Source organism: Tinamus guttatus, unplaced genomic scaffold (genome assembly GCF_059628265.1).
Source record: "Tinamus guttatus ecotype Peru unplaced genomic scaffold, ASM5962826v1 Tinamus_guttatus_pri_ptg000222l, whole genome shotgun sequence".
Taxonomy (NCBI): Eukaryota; Metazoa; Chordata; class Aves; order Tinamiformes; family Tinamidae; genus Tinamus; species Tinamus guttatus.
In genome coordinates this window covers 3,126,551-3,146,348 of record NW_028288756.1, presented here as the reverse complement: position 1 = coordinate 3,146,348, position 19,798 = coordinate 3,126,551, and the positions used below count along the sequence as shown (strand labels likewise).

Genomic DNA, 19,798 nt, shown 5'->3' with positions numbered 1-19,798 from the left:
TTTGTATTCATTAATTATAATGTTTTATATTGACAACAAAAAGATCCAAAGATCCAAAGATCCAAAAAGATGACACTGAGACACTTTCTGTTCCAGAAATATCCAAGCGGTGCTCAGATACGTAAGACAACAGTGCCTTACCACAGACACTGTTGTAAATCGAAAAAAGCAAACAAATAGTACTTCACAAGCTTAGCACTGATAAGTGATAAATGATAGAAATTGACTTTTCTCTAACGTTAATTAAATGTTCATAAATAATATCCATTCTACACTGAAAATTATTCAAAAAATGCAGTTCTACAACATGAACAGTACTGAATGAATTTGAATTTCCTAAACTATCTAAAAGCTCTAAAGCATACCAGTGCGTATGAGAAAGAAGAGACACAAGAGAAAAAATATTTTAAGGACATCCAAAATATCAAAGAGTATGCAAGAGGTGTCTGGAGATGAGTACTGAAATCTAGGGACAGCCTGGAGGACTATTCCTGTCCTTAGTGCCAGATGTAACAGGACTTATTGTATGAATGCTTTTATGTCTGGACAACTTCTTAATGTCTCTTTGCTAGCATGCCACACTGCTGGGTACCTGGCATGTTTCTTGAGAACACTCTTACACAAGTAAGGAATACTAAAATTTAACAGGCCTTTACTGATCCAAATCATACAGACCGGGAAAAGCAGGTACAACTCCATAGTGCTTAGCCATCCAGTGATACAGCAATTTTATCCTCCCAAAGAGAATTCACAGATTTCCTTTAAAACAAACACGATAACATGTTGCAGAGGCGAGCCACATTCACAGAGGCAATCTGCATGTAATGCTACAACCTGTTCCCTTAAGTACAGCATGTTTCCGGTAACTAAAATATAGAAACGTTCTCTGGCTCAGCTACATCAAAAGATCTCTCACAGGGGGCTTCAGCCTCCCGTTAACCTCTCACAATGAATGCCAGGCTTGTTTACAAAAACTGCAATTTCACAGTATTAAATTTCTATTTTCGCATTTTGCTTCATACAATTCAAACTCAAACACCTATGGGCTGCAATAAGTACGGAATGAGAAGCAAAGAACATAAGAATTACATCCTAAACAAAGAAAATGGCACATAAAAGGAATACAAAAACACCAGCAACTGCAAGCACAAAGATAAAAGAAGGCAGGTGATCAAATTTTGGGCAATATAATAATGCATGAAAAATTGCAAAAAAAAATTGCTAGTATTTTGGAAGTTTTATGAACAGAAACACATAGATCATAACATGACAAAGACCAAAATCTCAGGAGTAAAATGTGTTTACAAAAACTACAGAAATGAAAGCCTGTGGTTTGATTTTACCTATGGTTTAATATGTCATAATCTTTTTTTCAAGATTTATATAAACTATTATAAAATATTTGGCAGTGTTTAATTAACAGCACTATAATATAATATAGGATATTTTGTTCAGCATGTATTTCTGTATGTTACTTTGCAAAAAAAAAAAAAAAAAAAAAAAAACTGCTTAATACACACTGTTACACAATGCGACTAAGCACTTATTAAGTCACAATGGCCAATCCAAAGGGGGTTCTCATTTTGCAACTTCCCTTGCAGGACAAAGTCCGATCACTGATAGCACTATGCAATTCTATATTTAAATGCTCTGCAATGAGACACACAACTCCCCGACAGCAGCAGGATGCAGGATTGCAGGTGCTAGAAGTTGGTTTTTACTCCTCCCCAGGACCAGCTCTCCTTTCTGCCACTAATTAGGGAGAGGACTCTAGAAATTTGCTGGCTACCAGGAGCTTTAGCAATGCCGCCCATATCTCCTCCTGGCTCATGCAGTCCTTATGCGTGAGTGGGGCCTAATGGATGACAGCACCCGGCTGTTACTCTTAACCCAAATGCCTTGCAGAGAGGGACCAAAACACACAGAAAGAGGCTGCATAATATAACATAATCACTTCAGATTATTATTTTTATTACCATCTTCACATTATTTTTTTTAATAAAAAGCAACTACGAATGGACCAAGTATGGTCTTCCCAAAGTGCAAAACCCATGAAGAGTTCCTCTCATGCAAAGAGGAGTACCCCCACTAGCGAGGACAGTGTACTAGAGCTGGTAATATTCTGTTATAATTCTTTTTTTTTGTGTAAATCAGCTGTCCTAAGCTCTTTCTGTTTGAGGAGGTGGAAAAAAAGCTGCAACTTGGTCTAAAAATGCTGTAGGACTACTGGGATATCACAGAAAAGTCCTCCCACCTTGGGCTGAAAAGAACTTAAGCAAATGTTGTGAAAGAGAGACATTTCTAGAGACAGAAGATTTCAGTTTCTCTGATAGTTTTTCTTCCTTGCATGAGATAGTGTGAAGTTATTGCAAAATTATTTTTAAATTAGGGAAATAAATATTTTAAAATGTGCTAAAGTAGGATTGTCCTTTCTTTCTTTTTCCCATTTTAAAGGACTGCAATTTCTTCTGTCCTTTATTTTAAACATCATCCTGAATTCTCTTTGCAAAGCTGTAAAGTGACAGCTATCTCCATGTAAGTATTTCACAATTTGTTCTACATTAAAGGATGTAGATACAGAGCCATTGCAGGGAAAAATAGTTTTCTTTCTGAGGCAGATAGAATCCAGTACATTAACCCAATAAAATGAAACTTTAATTTTTGTCTCAGTGCTGTATATTTCTAATACAAAGACAGCTTAAAGCCCTTCTACCCTGTAAAAGACAATAAGAGTAGTAAAGGAAACAAGTGCTTCATTTGTGGGTAATAAAGACACCGGCTTCTCTGTTCATCTTGGTGAGAAAGCAGCCAAGTTCACTCGGGGAAAGGAAAGATCTTTTAACCTAAGTAAAGCCCAAAGTAAGCAAAATAACCAGAAACATCAGCAGCACTGCTCTTATTTTAACGCTTCTCGTTTCTCTTTAAATAGCCCTTTCCTGGTTTGCCCTAAATACTGTAATCTCCAAAGGGCAAAGTCATAACAAAAACTCATTCAGAGGGCGAAGGAAGGACGCTACGTGCGTGTCTTGTATGTTGGAACTGCACTGCTGGCTGTTGGGGTCCTGCGCCTCCGTGACCTTTACGTCTTGTTTAGGATTTCTCTGGGCCCTGAAACACGGCTGATACACATTACTGCGGGTATACAGCATGATGAATTCTCCCTTCCTTCTGTCACAGCCTAGGTGCATGTTGCTTCGCCTCGCTGGTAGTCATGCTAGGCATAAATAACTTTGACAAGCGGGAGAAGAACACACTAACTATACAAGTTGCACAGCTTGGTAATCAATCTGATCTCAAGCCGCCTCAGGAACAGTTTTAAAAAACATTTCTTCCCTTTGATCGTCTACGCAACTTCTGTGACAGATACTCTTCCGTCTCTTCTTTATATACAAGATCTAATGGTTACCAGCATCAATATTTACTTACTTAGCTAAAATTCTAACTAAAAGGAGTATATTAGGATTTTAAGTGAAATATCTACTATTCTACAGGTGCAATAAACAGAAAGGACATAGGAGTGATTTAGCAACTGAGATGAAGAAATAATCCCACTTATTTCAAAAACAGATTTTAAAACGGTAATAGGCAGATTAAACTGAAAGTGGTTTTTAAGTAGTAAAATACTGTTTTCAGTTTTCTTTGCACAAACACTATTCATAAATACAAAAAGGGGCATGAAGATGGTTCTGTCTGTATAAAGTGCACCTATTTTGAGTAAAAAGAGTTCAAAAAAACAAACAAAAAGAGTATTTAGAGTGTACCTCCATACTGATTTCCAAACAGCTTTAACAAGCAGATATTTCTAATGGTACTTCACAGTATCATTCACTTTTTCTGTTCTCTTTTTACCCCTATGAGCTCTGCTAATGAAATAATCATTTTAATTGACTATTTCTTATTCCCCTACTAACTTTAGTGGAGACATTGATATTTCGGATTATTCTTCTGTCTAAGCCACTTTCCTACCTACCTACTTTCTTCTTTTATCCGTTACATTTATTTTGCATCCTCTTATCCACATACTACTATCTGTATATTCTCCCATAGATAATCTTGCATCAGCTTAATTTCTGTTCATATTCCTGGTCAAGGCATTGATTCTTCTATCCTTTTTGTAGGTTGGTGCAGTACATTTTCACGTGAAGTGAGAGGCAACTTTGACCACAGCTTTTCTTCCATTTTCAAAATTCTTTTAAATGGGTAAGAATCCATTTAAAAACAGGACTTCCTGAAATGCCCCAGCTATGCATGACAAGCAAACCAGGAAACTCCCTGTCTGTTCCTGCATCACTGCATTTGCCTTGTTATTCTGATGCTTTTTGCACTGCATAATCACAACTGCTTTTTACTGTGGACCATCTTTTTAATAGCTTATGACACACCACATCATAGTCTTTCTATATCTGTGCTTGATTTGCTGCTTGTCTTGCTCTACTTTTTAGGTAAAGCATGCCACTTTTTCTCACCTTCAGTTTTTATAATTAAACATATTAAAACTCAAAACCAAACACAACTTAACATACATAACACAATTGCACATTCTCCCTTTTGAATATTCTTTAAAACATTCTGCGCTCAGTTTGCAGGAAATGTAACAAGAAAATTACCACCCTACATGTACACAAATCAAAATTATTCATCCAGAATAAGATGCTGGGAAGATGCACTTTGCTAAGGAACTCTCTGGAGAACCTTTTAAGATTTTACTCTTACACACCAATCACAAGTCATGCTGAAATGACAAAAAAACCCTAACTGGTTAGTGAATCAATACTGAACATGTAATTCCAAACCAAATGTATCAACTCTCCACTAGGCCTAGAAATCATAATTATAGAAATTGTCTCTATTAGGCTTAGGGAGTAAAAATAGATTGATATGGAAATTCTTACAATCTGATTTTATATAGATATCATGAGGCACATAAAGTACAGACAATATTTTGGATTTCAGTGTAAACATTATAGACATATTACATATGTTATAGTGCCATAACAGTATTGATACAAATATTATTTAGTGTAAGGTTCCAAGCTGCACACTTTTATATCAAGAGACTATGACTCGGGCTTCAGTTTGTCTTCCTTTCAGGGGAATTCTCACCATGTGAGCTGACTAGATGAACAATTGTAATTCTTTATGTAATTGTTTCATCTGCTACTGAAATTTGGACATAAAGTAAACTATAAAAAAAGAAAAAAACACAAGTATGCTAATTGTCAGGAGAAATTTACTGATATGAGGAAGAAAAATTATAACTTACAAATCACCACAGACATGAGCAAGACTGTTAAAATCCTATAGCTCACTGCATGAATGCTATGGCACTTTTCTCAGTTCTCATTAATGTGCAATAGAAGTTTAATCCCTAGCTATTACAGCTAACCTTACACCAAAACTCCTATCACATTTTAATTTTTCATATAAGTTTAGAAAGGATGTATATTATATACAGAGAGACAATGTTGTCCATGCATACAGAAAATCATGGAAGTTCCTTCCACGGCAAGAATATCCTTTTGGGATACAACTTCTGTCAAAGGTCACAGCTTGAACAGTGTTCTCATTTGGTATTCACCCTGATAGGATATACTTCTTCGAGTAGATCAATTTGGGCAACTAAGACTTAGTGGGAAAGATGGAAAAAGTACAACAAAAATGTACTTGCAAAAATTCTGTGGTTTTGTGGCAATAGGGCTGGACTAAAATTCAGAATTTCAAAGGCAACTTTCTAGCCCTCACATACGAGAGTTTATAATCTTTTTTTGTGCTCAGGCTCCATGTAGGAAAAATAGGTACTGAAGTAACTCATAAAGTTATGATCAGAAAGAAGTATTCAATGACTATAAGATATTCAGATGTTATGTGGACAAGGCTATGTATTCCAGAAAAAAAAAAAAAAAGAAGAAGAATAGAGTTTTCCTCTATTTTGAAAGTACATGAATAACCACCTTCAGTAAAAGCAGGACTGACATCTTGATTTTCTTTCCAGTCGTTGACAAGAGATAATCTTTTTGCATCTAGAGACTTTCAGCATGACTGGAAGTCAGAGATAAGTAAGTAAGCAAATATGGACTACCACACAGAAAACCCTTTAAGAGATTGAGTGAGAATATGATCTGTACTGATTGCAGACATCAACAAGGATTAACTTCAAATATCCAGGTATTAAACTAGCATTCATTTAGGACAAACTCAAAATATTGATCCTACTGAGCCTGAATAAAAATAATAGGAAAATAAATGAGATGAAAACTTGACTGTACTACTTTGTGCTACTTTTTTTTTTTTTTTTGGTTGGGGGGTGGAGGGCAGGGTGAGGGAGGGGGTGAGAGAGAAGGGAAGATACATAGGCGAGTTTGAACTTTTCCAAGCCAAAACCAGAAAGTAAAATGAAAAAAAAACAAGACTTTTTAAAGCCCAGGCCTAAGCTTTCTGCTAAACATTACAGCGCACTAAAGTGAAAAGTGAATATTGCCTTGAGCTGGCTAAGAATTAAAGTCACAGCCCAAGTGTCACAGAATGGTTGAGGTTGGAAGGGACTTCTAGAGATCATCTAGTCCAACCTCTCTTCTCAAGCAGGGACACCTAGAGCACGTGGCACAGGGGCACATGTATTCTACAGAGATCAAATGCACTAATGCAGTAACAATCCATTGTCTAGTGCCTGGAACTAGACGTATTCTACAGAGATCTAATGTATTATAGCGTCAAAATCTATTTCTATGTGGTAATTACAGTCATTTTTTTGTGAAATTACTCTAACCAATATTTATAGTAAGGTACTTCAAAATGTAAAAAAAAAAAAAAAAAAGCAAGCTTTGTCCTGTGCATGACTTGATTTAATATGTTATAGTTACTATAAAAAAAACATACATACACAGCTATCACTAAAGCAAGATATATTGATGGTGGGCATAGAAACTGTAAAGGGAGTATCCTGGGTTTTCTTATAATTATTCTCTTACCACAAGATGGCACCAAAAGATTAAAAATGTCTGTTTTCTTAGTGTTCCCATCTGAAGAAAGTTTTAGAGGAGTTGCACAAGTAAAGTCAGCAGTGGTAGATTTTCCATTCAGTAAGTAAATTATTGACATCATACTGCTTACTTTGACTAATTGCTTAAGTGCTGAAACTTGTCATAAAGTTACTAAAATGGAGAAAAATTTCTTTTACCAAAAGATCTTTGAAATCTGAAATCTTGCAAGTGAAATCTTTGAAAAGCTGCATGTTATAATAGTGCTTACAAAAGAAGTGTTTCAGTGTGCTAGAACTAGAAATGGACTCATACCAGCGATGTAAAGGAAGAAAGAACTATTTACAGTGTTAAAATCCCCCTAGGATCATGCACCCCTGCAAAACAGGACAGTTTGGGAGCTTTTTCAAAGACTGAGCTGGAACAGTGCAGCTGGCAGTAGTGGGACCGCTGCTCCCAGCCTGCCTTTGCCTCCTCCGGCATTCATGTCCCATCCAAGAGGCCGAACTCCTTACGGACGCAGGCATGTATAGACTGAATCATGATGGCCACAGCTAAGGGGGAAGGCAAAGGTAGATGCTTTCTCTCCTGAATATAATCCAAAACTTAATAAGAAGGTGCATCAGTGCAAGGGTTTACTATCCAGCTCCTGTGATTTTGCAGACTGAACTACTCTGAGCAATAGCATTTGTGTTTAGCTGCAGTGACGATGGTGTTGCTAGAGCTGAAAACATAAAAACAAGAGTTGTTAATAATTTCTTACAATTTTTGTTCTAAACTTGAACAACAAATGTAATTTAAATTCCTGCATGTAGCAAATTAAAATTATACTGTTATTTTTTAAAAAACTTTGAATTTCAAAACCTGAATAAATGTCATCTTGTTTGCCACAGACTTTTAGTATCCAGTTTAGAGCAGCTCAGACTCGATGACCTTTTTGTTTACGTTATGGATTCTTGAATTATTTTGATTTTTACTCACCAAAAATGTAATGAGATTATTTCTATAATACACTAATTCTGATTTCACTATTCTGCTCCAATTCTCATTATTCTGATCTCAAACAAAGGAAATGCAGCCACTGTTGGGATATATTCACAAAAAGCACAAGTATTAAGAGTAGGCTCAGACGCCTTGCTAATCCAGGACAGAAAAGATTTGATCTTAATTTTCCACTATGTATGCATGTGTCGCATACATACTTAAATTTTAGAAAAGAGATCAGTTTCTTTTGATCATCAAGACAATTGCTATTTTTTAGGACTACATTTGAAAAGTAATATGCTTCTACCTTAGGAAGTTGAGTTAATTAGATTGAGGTACTATCTCATCTGAGAAATTTAGATGAGAAATTTGAAGGAAATAAAGTGTAAATAAAAACAAACAAAAAAAGGTTTTCTGTAATTTACAGATATAACAAACTATGGGGAAAAAAAAAGGATATCTAGTCCATAACACACAAATTTTTAAGTTCTTAATAAAAAACTACCAATAAAATGCCACCACATATTAAGTTGTGGAAAGAACCAAAAGTAACTAGTATGCCTGGAGCTTGCTTTACCCTCTATGATCAAGGTTTCAGCTTCTGTGATAACTTGACCATAAGCATCAAATTCTTGCTCAAGGGAGAGAACATACTTCCACACTCTAATGACAGGAAAAAAAAAAAAAAAAACTAATCCAATGGAAAACAAAGCAAAAAAAACAAATACACTTTCCTAAAAATGGATTCACATTTTGCATTCTTCTTTTTTGCACTGTATTTGTTTGTATTCTAACTTCCCTATTCTTAAAAATAGGATTCTTAAAAGTAAATATAGATGTAAATTCTAAATAGGTAGACTCTTTTCATAACTTGAGGTCTACAGTATTACTTTCCATTTATGTAGTATACTTTAGAAAAAAAATCACAAAACAATAATTTATTTAAAATCAATTCTGTCTCATAATGAAGTAGTACCTGTCCCATAGATATACTGACTGTCCACAGGTTCTATGGTTTGCAGGGCAAATCCTGCCTCAAAAATCAAACTGATTTATTCCATACTGAAATATAGGGCTATTTTGATTAAAGACTATCAATTAAATGCCTGAACACTGTTGACCTCTGATGAAGTCCCTCATGATCTGTAGCAATGATTGTATAGATTCTACTCTAATACTGTAAAGTTGTCTTAATTTGCTTTTAAACTATGTATTTTACTGCAAATCATTATTAGTTAGGCTAAGAAAAAGCTAGATTGGTTAGCTAGTTAGGCTTTGATTTTCTAAGAGAGAGTCATGAGAGAGGCTGTCAGCTCTGCACAGCTTACTTTGCAGGATCAAATTAATGATGAAACAGTGAAGCAACAACAACAAAAGTACTGGCATGTGCAAGACTTTCCTCTAGCAAATAAAGTACCAAAATTTAGAAAGCAACTTTACTGATGATTGAAACTATCATAGTATTAAATAAACATTTTGTGAAGGTCAAATTAAATTCTTATAGGTAGAAAGAAAATACAAGCTGAAATATTTTCATGTTTCTGCTTCAGTTCATCATATTTGAGTATTTTTGTTATTGTTGAGGTTGTTGCCTTTTTTTTTTTTCTTTTTTCTTTTGTCTTTGCACTTATTTCTAACAAATGATAAACTGCTACCAAAAATCTAGGTCACCTTCTGAGTAGCCTCAACATTAAGGAAAAAGTTATTTTAAGAATCGAATCTTATTCACCTAATTAGCACATGTACACCTCTAGTGAATACGAGCACTTAGAAACTTTGTGTTGCATAGAAATCGATGAGATTCAAGTACATTCTTAACTGATTTGTTCATGACACATTGATAATCTAGAACAGTAGTTCTTCAAAGAATCTTGTGTACGATGAAATACAAATGGATCCAAATAGAAACTTTTTGGTACACACTCTTCCAGGTACATTTAGACTGATATTTCTTTAGTGAAGAATCAAACACAGATCCATCATTCTAAGCACAAGTATTAAAAAGACAAAGAAAATAGCCTGGGGATTTAAAGAAGCCACTCTTGATTTCAAATTAAGGGTAGTAACATTGTCCACAAACTTCAGCCAAGATCTAAAAGAAGACTAGGCACATATTTTTCTCCTCTTTGCCCAAATAGATTAGGGAGAAAAGATGACAACTCTTCCCCTAAGACACAGGAATTGGCAGAAATAATACACAATACCAATTTGTAATTGAACTCCATATGTCCCTCACGATCATATGCGCCTGTTGGCTTTTTGAAGCCCTAGTGACAGGCAATATACGTATATAAAAAATATGTGAATGAGAACCACAATAAGAAAAAGAAAAATGTTGCACCCCTTATACTGCAGGGACAGAGACTCAGAGAAACCTCAACACCAGAGGTACCCACCTCAGCAGGGTGCCAGAGTCATTCTTTAGGAGCCTGGAGTCAGGGAAGGAGCTCAAGAGGTTCTGTGGCTCCAGGAAAGTCTGGTCTTGACACCGCTACCCCTTTGAACCCCCCAGGGCTGGTCCGAGTAGAGGGATAACACAGTACCGAGGAGCCCTGCATCTGAGGCAATGCCTAATTTACAGGTCCAGCTCCACTCTACAACAGGCATGAGGCAAATGGCAGATGGCCACTTGTAACGGAAAGGAATTCATGCTTTTAAGGGATAATTTGCTTGGGACGCTTGGAAGAATACTAATCATCCTTCTTTTGGCCTGAATATATGTCCAAATAACTACAAGCACTTGTTGCTCCTATCTCTTTTCTCACTCTTGGTTAAAACAGAAAAAAAAAAACTTGTGTGTACATTATATTTAATCTTAAATAAAAGATATGCAATATATACGAGAAAAATCTATATCTGGAACTCTCTTGATTTCAGAAAAGTCAGTTTTGCATTTACCTTGTGGACTATTGCTAAACCAATGACACAAAGTATGGGATCTAAGACAAATAGCTAGTAGAACAAGTAACAGGATAATCGTTCCTCAAACAGATGTAAATTAGATCCAAGTTTGTGGAGTGTGGTTGTCACAAGCACAGGATAACAATTTAGCTATACATATTTTTAATTTATATTAATTTGCTGGATGCTTTATTTCAAACCTTGCTCCCAGGCAGTAAATTGCATTGCTATCTATCCTTTATGCCTTGAAAATCTGGATATTGCAGCATTGCAGTGTTCATGAGGATTGCATTCAATTTAAAGAGCATGATCTGATCAGGCTAAGTGATGGTATGTCATGTTCTTTAGGCTGTAATGCAAAGCATTGAAAAAGGATAATACAATAAATCCAATCTGTAATGTGGCAGATGATGGAATACCGGGAATAGAATCATAAGACAAACATTTTTAATGTATCTATATAGGTATATAAACATACATACACAGACACACATATACATTTATGTATGTATGTGTGTAACATAATTTCTCCAGAGAAAATATTTCAGAAGGAGAAGGAGATTTCTGTTGTAAAACCCCAAGCAGTTTTAGCTCTAGAGCAAGTTCTGGAAACACCTATTTCCAATGCACATTTTCTGAATTATTACCATCTATATAACCACACATGCACATGTTTTCTTCTTTACATGCTTTCCTCCCACTTGAAACATGATTCAAAGTTTATTCTAAGTTATTGGTAAGATGCCAGAAAAAAACTGAAAACAGAAAACCACTTTGTGAAGAATAACTTAAAAATTGATGTTCATGTGAGAACAATATTAGAAAAGACACCTGCCATGTTGCCTGGCAGTGTCTTCAGTTAACTTCCTAAGTCTTTGTATTCCCCTGATGCAGGTTGTTGGTTCAGACACAGCACTGCACACTTCCAGCCAGCAGACTTGAGTTGATGAACATATTCTGGATCAGATGCCCTGTGACAGTACAAGCTGGAAAGCACCTCTGAGATACCTCTAGTGCTTTATGCCTCCTGCTGCACACACTTTCTTATCAATAAAGTGATAAACATATTTATTTCATAGAAGTTGTCAGAGGCAAGAAACAATGTCAGGATCTAGAAAAGCAGGAAAAAGCAAAGTAATGAAAAGCTAATGTAAATGAAGAAATAATTTGTACAGTATTGTGTGTGCTATAATGAAGTCCCTGCGTAAGACACAGATTCTCCCAGTTTTCCTTCTCCCTTTCATAAACACATATACACACCACGGTTGAGGCACCTAGCTCTGATGTTTAATTATCAGGGAGACTGCTTGTAAAAAGACATGTTTTATCAAGCACCAAGATTTTTGGCAAATCCTCCACATACTAAAAATTAGACCAATAAGTCAGTCAATAGAACGTGTAAGCTCAGTAGCTCTTTGGTTGGGTGGTGTTCTGGCTTGCCACCAACTGAAAACAGAATAAAGAAAAAGCAGTAGCTGAGTCCAGTTGATTTTATGTGAGTGTTGTAATTCTGCCTGGTGTCTTTAACACACACAGCTCCCCAGAGATGAGGATTAGTTTCTATTGCTCTTTTGTAAATGTTCTGAGCAGCAGAAGCAGGCAAGTTAAGGAAGTCATCATGCCAAAGGCTCAAAGTTGAGGAGGTATAAATCCAGAGAGGGAAAAGCAGCACAGGAGTTCCTCTTGCCCTGAAGAGATTTGGGAAACATTTATTTGAAGGCAGAATTCAGAATACCATTGGATTTTCCTTCAAGGTTTGCCAAAAGTTGGACATTATAGGAAGTCCGTTTAGTCTAGAAGCATGTGTTCACATTATTATGTTCGAGCGTGCAGAATGAAATGGGTTTTATAAGGTAGAGTCAACTAAAGCTTCAGTGAACCATATCTTGAGCCTGTGCTTTTGCTGACAGCTGCATACTATTTCATGAAATTTTAAAATACACTATCCATGGTACTCTTACATGCATGAAAAAACCTATGAAATCAGCCTTCATAATGTTTTATTGGTATACTTAAACTGCCTGTAAAAAAAAAAAAAAAAAAAAAAAAGTCTTATTGACTTACTTCTGAATTTCAGTTTTCTGTATTTCACTGAAGGCATTCACAAAATGCCAAGGGTGTCCTAGCATAAGGATATTCTCTGTCTACTTACCCAAATACTCATTCCTTCCCTTCCATCTCTGCCCACCACACAGTATCAAAAAATTGATGTTCTTCAGATGCATGAACAAGAACATAATGAGAAGTCCATAAGGCAGTTCAGTGTTTAAAAAGTTGGTTTCAAGTGATAATAATGAATGAAATAAAAATAATATTATGATAAAAGTCAGAAAATTCTTCCTCACTGCTGCCGTTCAGCAATATTTCAGTCTTAATTTGACCCTTTGCACTAATGCTGCAACCTAGTGGCATAAAAAGGTATGAAATTACAAATTATTAGAGGATAGCACATTATTTGCCACCTGGCTGTAAATCTGGTTAACAGACACAGAAACTAAGTCGTTTGTACAGAATTACCCAGACAAGCATCTCAGTCATTTGTTTCCTTGGGGAATCATTTTGGGAACAGGAAATTACTTTCTGAGAATTAGCAGTTATTTTCAAAGTAACATTTTCTGCCTTTTACACTGAGTTATTTAATGAAGAATAACTATGGCTGTGCCAAAATTTAGCTGAATTTTGTATACTGATGTGCATATATACATGAATACATATGTATCCATTACATGAGGAGATGGGATGGCTTTGAGTGACATATGACTTTTTAACACATTTACTTTTCAACTGTATCTAACCACAGCATCTTCTATGAATGCATTTGAGTATTTCATCAGTTTCCTCGCACACACTGTCTGCCGAGAGCATGCAAATCTGAAGTTTTATTATATCTACACTCTTATTTACTATAATGAAAAATCAACAGTACCCTTTCATAGAATATGTAAGTTCTTACATGTAGTTTAATATGTTCTTTAAAGATATATTTTGATATTTTCTTTTTGCTATGAGCAGTTGCAAAATCACAAACATTATAAAATATAAACCAATGGCAAAGCAAGCAACCAAGATGCATTTTCCAATACTACCTATAGTAACAAAAATCAAATCAGAAGCAGCAAGTTCAAAGATTATAATCAACACTCCTCAAACATTATGAAGTTCCTATTTTAAGGGTATGAAACCATCTTGACATCACACAGAGGAAACATGGACATAAAGCAAACACTAAAATTAACAGAAACCTACTGCAGAAATGACCTTTCACTCATATTTTTATTTACTAAAGTATAAAGAAATTTGAGAAGATCCCCAGGCACAAACTAGATCACAACCTTGTGATCCAGAAAGTATTTATCTCCTGACAGAAGCCTGTACTGAATCTAGAAAGCTGTTTATTTCAACTCTAGGAAAAAAAAGAGCTTGTCTTTCCTAGTTCCCCAAGTTCATTCTTCCATCTTCTCCTTTAAAATAGCACAGACTACTATTACTTTCAAAAAAATAACTGATCAATATAAAAGTTTGAGTAATTGAAAAATCTCAAAAATGTTTGCACCAGACTCAAAATATTTCTAGTAAGTAGTACATTGAAAAAGGAATTTAGAGACTCAGGAGCACATCTCAGTCTCCCACCCCTGCTTTCCCTCACCAGTAACATCTCCATGTAAATATAAAGCCCACTAGCACGGAAAAAGACATATAATTCTTTACAGAGCTGCTTCTTCACAAAGTGCACACACTCATATATGCACACACACAGACACACACATATATATGCTGCAAGTCACTCTAAAAATACCTTAAAAGCAATGGATGTGCAGTTGGGGTAATACAGAGGCTTTTACTGAAATGAAAGATGAAGATTATAGGAAACAGCTCCATTTGTGTGGAAGCAACAGAGATGATAGGTCAGTTTTAAAATGCTGGTTGCTATTTGTCACTGATTGCACGTGCAGATGCATTCTCTTAAGCTGAAGGACTGTTAGATTTTTCTGGCTGCAACTAGTATCATGCACAGTATTAGCCAACTGCAAATTTTTAATGCACCTGACAATGCCATCAGTAGTTAGTAATAGGGAACACAGATTTAGACTTGTATTGTGCTGCATTAATTTAACACCACATCAAATATGGATTTTATTGCAGCAGTGGCAATAAATGCTCCTACAGGTACTGGTTAAATTTTTTCTTCTCCCTCCTTTTTCTCTGCCCCTCACTCCCTGAAATGTCAAACCTTACAATATTCCCCCCTCCCTCCCTTGTATGTATATAGCTCTATACAGATATCTGAAATACTGCCTGCATCCACCCTAATTCTGATTCCCTCTGCAGAGATTTCTTTTTTTAAGGTGCATTTGCTTTAAGTGCATTTAATCATTCTGAAATTCAATTCAGGGCAATACCAGTATCAGTGAAAACTGTAACAGACTCACAGAGGCATACAGAGATAGGGACAGCTATGTGTGCATGCTTCATGCTATGCTGGTAACAGTTGCACTGTGGAATACTGGGCTTTTTATCAATTCAAACAGTATTGTTCCCCTTCCCACCAAATTTGCAGTAGTCAAACAGAGATTGAAACTGCTGCTCAAAAGACAGGTTGCTTTTTGGCAGCCGGGGGGGGGGAGGGGGAGGGAACATTTCTAAAACACATACTATTTCAATCTTGAATACATAATACATCAGTTTACTTTGAGAAGAGAATACACGAGAATTATTTCATGTCACTCCTCTTGTTACCAAGGCACATTTGCATGTTTATAAAATGCATAAAAGTTATCTACAGTGGAACAATTTTGTGCATTACATTAAACACCATGCTCAAATTCTCAATGCTCAAATAATAGTAATTTAAAAAAACAGAAAGAAAAAATAAAGAAAAAAAGAGCTTAAGGAAACACAGATGAGAAAGCCTCCTACCTTTTATTCCGCTTCTGCAAAAGTGAAGTAGTCCACCCCAGCCACAGCTGAAGAATCAGCTACTAACGTCCGTCGCTTATTTATTTATTTATTTCGCTCGCTGGCTTGCTTTTCCGCCGCTGTTCCCTAAGAGAGCTCCTACTTGGATCTAAGTCAGGCTGTTCCCTCCCAGCATCACTTAACTCTGGACGGCGGGGAAGCGAAGCCGAGGGGGGAGCTCGCTCTCCTCCCCTCCGAGCGCCGCTCATTCGGAGCTCCTGTTCAGGGGTGGGGGCAGCGGGGGCAGACCCACAGCAGCAGCAGCAGCAGCAGCAGCTGCATCTCGCACACCCGCCCCACGCGGGGACACGCTCGCGGGAGGAGCGCGGCTCTCACCGTGGCCACGGGCGAGCCGGGGACGCGGCGGCTCCGCGGAGCGCGCCGCGATTTGCAAGTGAATGCGATGGGAGGGCGCAGCGAGCGGCAAGATTTTCCCTTCCCCTTTATTTTTTTATTTTCTCTCTCTCTCTCCCTCTTTTTTTTTTTTTTTTTTTTTTTTTTTTTTTTTTTTGAGCCCGTCGCCCTCCCTGCACTGTCAGAACTGCTCCCGTTTTTTGAAGTCGGAGGTAATCAGCCTAATCTACTTAGCCACTTGCTCGCGGGAATAAATCCCCACCACCTATTGTAACATTTTTTTTTTCCCTCCCTTGATTAAATATCCCCACTTTTCTACAGCACCGGTGATGTTTGTTGCGGTGTTGTGCCAAGCAACCAAATATTAATAAATAAATTAGTGAATGGAATTATTATGGTGCCAAACTAAATTACAATCTCAGAGGGGTTGGATGCAACCAAACAATACCGTTTTTTTTTTCCTCTCACTGAAGTCCTTATTCTATTAGAAATACTTTCCCCTCTTCTTTGCCGATTTCATGATTAATGTAAAACAAAGCAGGCTCTGATAATATGATAATTTACATTTCCAGAGATCATTTTAAAAAGTCAGTGTCACTATTAATACCCCATTATGTTTTTTCCAGACAGTTGATATTTGCATTGCCTGTGTTTATTTTATTCTTCCAGAAACTGTTATTTGGCTTCACGTTTTGCAGATGTGGTCCTTTTCACTAATGTAATCTGTGATGGTTCATGTTTCTAATAGAGGAAATTGGACTCAGCACAATCCTCCGTGGATCACATCAAGTCCAATCCTTTCAGTGTGATACTGTAGAGAGTTATGTGTACATTTTTTAGGAGAGATTTAAGAAGTAGTCACGTAAGATTAAGCCAATGGATGTCAGTATTGCTCTATCCGAAAAATGTCATAAAAGACTTTCTGTGGTTGTTAAAATAAAAAAAAAATCTCAAAATCTCATAAAAGAGGAGCTGAAAAATATCATATTTGTAAATGATGAAGTAAAAAATGAAAGCTATTTCATTATTAGAAAAAAATAATATAAAAGTAGGTCATAGATCCATATTGTTGGGCCGCTCAGTGTTAACAATCTTGCTTTTTTTTTTCCAGCTTCTAAGTAGCATTCTAAAGACAATAAAATAAAATAAAATAAAATAAAATAAAATAAAATAAAATAAAATAAAATAAAATAAAATAAAAAGTGGTCTTTCCTTGTCTCACTTCATCATGTTACCAAGCTCTATCATTTCTCCAGAACTGCAACCATCAGTAGGAATAAAAACGATCCACCACCTAAACACAACCTTCTGGAAGATGAGGAAGTCAGAGTCTAAATAATATGTCATACTAACATGTGAACACATCACCTGGGGAGTAGTGGAAAAAAAAAAGAAGCAAAACACCAAAACACCAGGAGGAAAAAAAAATTCTTCCCCACAGCCTATAAAGTGGTTTGTTTGTGACAAACTCATCTCTCTTCTTTGATAGATATTTAATCTTTAAAGGAAAGACAAATTCATTGGCTTTGACACTTGGGCATATTAATATATACAGTGTAATCCATGACACATCTCTAAAGATTTTCCATTGCTTTCTTTCTTCCTTTCCCATCAATATCAATATAAAAATTATAAGTATATAAAAATAATCAGCATATAAAAATATCAGTATCAGTATAAAAATTAGAATCATCACATGTCCTTCTGCTTTCCAAACTTAATTCTCAATCCTTTTACAGGAAAGGAAGAGAGTGCAGAATATAACTCAAGCTTCTTTATCGTTGCCAGCATTTGATATTATACTATGAAAAGACACATGCACAGTTCCCATTGATCTGTCTGAAATTAGCAATACTGAGACACCTGTGCTGTCTTTTTCCCAGTTTATCCCTTTATTTGTGCAAAAGTGGAAGCACAAAACTGTCTTCTTTTGAGCAAGCCTCCTCATACCGACCTGAGGTGACCTGGTGCACCAACTGTGCTTCTGTCACCCAGACGTATTGTGTCTAAGCTTAGTCCCTGCAATAGGAATCCGAACACTGTGTTACACTTGCAGTTTGGTAATATAAATCAATATTACGGAAGGAGTCACAGATGTATGGAAATATATATACACATTGCTGGGCTCTTTAAAGTCAGATGGCTCTTTGGGTAATGATCAAAATATTTGGCATAAAAAATCAGCTAAAGGCTTTCATTCTTTTTAACAGTTTTTCTTCTTCTTATTTAAGTTATAATAATGAAGTAGTAAATAAATGGCAGATAGTTCATACATATAAAAACATATTTTATGTGTGCTCACAAACAGAACTACAACAAATAGCAAATTCTGAATTCATAAAAGGTGAGCAATGGAATTAGGAACAAGAACTTCAGAGATCTGCACTGAATGCGCATTTACTCCCTTTCTTGTAGAGCATTTTGTTGTATTGTCACTAGTGTTTTATTCAACTAAAGCAAACCAACCTTATCCTGGAGAGGCATGGATTCATTCAGGCGTAGTTACTGCAAGTCACACTTGTGCCCAAACTTGTATTAATTTTGGGAGTTAATTTTTAACCGTAGAGAAGTCATACACTGCCAGTAAATGCTGTTTCTCTTGGTTCAGTCAACTATTTAAAAGCCGGCGTTCATTTATACTAATAGCATATGGATATTTGAGGCAAAATAGTTATTCATCCATATACTTTCTCACACACATGACAGTAACTTTAAAGCAAGGTGGCATCATAGCCTATTTTTAACATTGCCTAATGCTTCCCATTTTAACAGTCCTTTTAGTTGCTTATAAATTTACCAAACAAATTATTTAGGATTACATTTTCTACGCTGATGGTCTGCCTCAGGCAGAAATAATTTAAAAATATTTCAGCCAAAATGATACTGAGATTTCAGAGAACAAGGAGAAATTATACTGCTAGAATTTTCTCACAGGAGTGAGGCAACCTTCATGCTTTGAAGGCAGAATGTGAAACTCCACAGGGTACAGCTGGCCTTTGAATCAGAGAAGCTTACCAATGGGGACAGATTAGGTCAAGGAGCATTAAGATAAAGGAAGAGCAGTAGCAGCAAAGGGAATGGAAACTAGAGAATGTGTTCTTATTGGCTAACAAAGAAGAAAAAAATAATAAAAAATTCTGATAAAGAAACAAAAGTAAGAAACTGTGGCAGAATAGGAAAAAGAACTTAATGGAGAGTTAACAAGGAAACGTATGGTGGAGCATAGGAAGAAGTCCACTAGTCAGATAAAGACTCAAAAATAGACGTACAGGCTGTACCAGAGGACTGTGGTTTGTTTTTTGCTGTCTCCATGTTGAAGGCAGGCAGCTTCATCCTCTGGAGACGATAGGCTCCATGAAATACCAACTTAGACAATAGTGTATACACACACAGAGGCCAATTCATTACACATTTCTTATAGTTCCTCTTCATCTCCCTTCATATGCTTCCCAAAGTATCTACCTCCTTAGTGAACAAGGTAGACTGATCCCAAGTTGAGTCATGGAAAAGATAACTGGAAAAGATTGTATTTTATTTTGCAGAAACCAGAAAACATGTAGTGAACAAAGTAGAATGAAGGGGAAAATGGAATTTCACACGACAAAAATTAATTCCCCTTAGAAGTG

At 36.2% G+C, this 19,798-nt stretch overlaps 1 protein-coding gene and 1 long non-coding RNA gene across 4 annotated transcripts in view; one reads left to right on the top strand and one right to left on the bottom strand.

Moving 5' to 3' along the window:
- Nucleotides 1–7,565, top strand: part of LOC148594630 (uncharacterized) — a 76,301-nt gene extending 68,736 nt beyond the window's left edge. Inside the window, exon 3 of the long non-coding RNA XR_015913392.1 lies at nucleotides 7,550–7,565. This is a non-coding gene — a long non-coding RNA (uncharacterized LOC148594630). The remainder of the gene's footprint in view (nucleotides 1–7,549) is intronic.
- CDH10 (cadherin 10) overlaps nucleotides 1–16,253 on the bottom strand; it is an 81,362-nt gene extending 65,109 nt beyond the window's left edge. For 2 of the 3 annotated variants that reach the window (XM_010227276.2, XM_088525029.1), the window contains exon 1: nucleotides 15,780–16,004. The gene's annotated coding sequence lies outside the window, so the exon portion shown is untranslated. Of the gene's footprint in view, nucleotides 1–15,779; nucleotides 16,005–16,154 lie in introns of those variants that run through there. The other variant, XM_088525028.1, reaches the window with a different exon arrangement.
- Nucleotides 16,254–19,798: the final 3,545 nt, after the last annotated feature.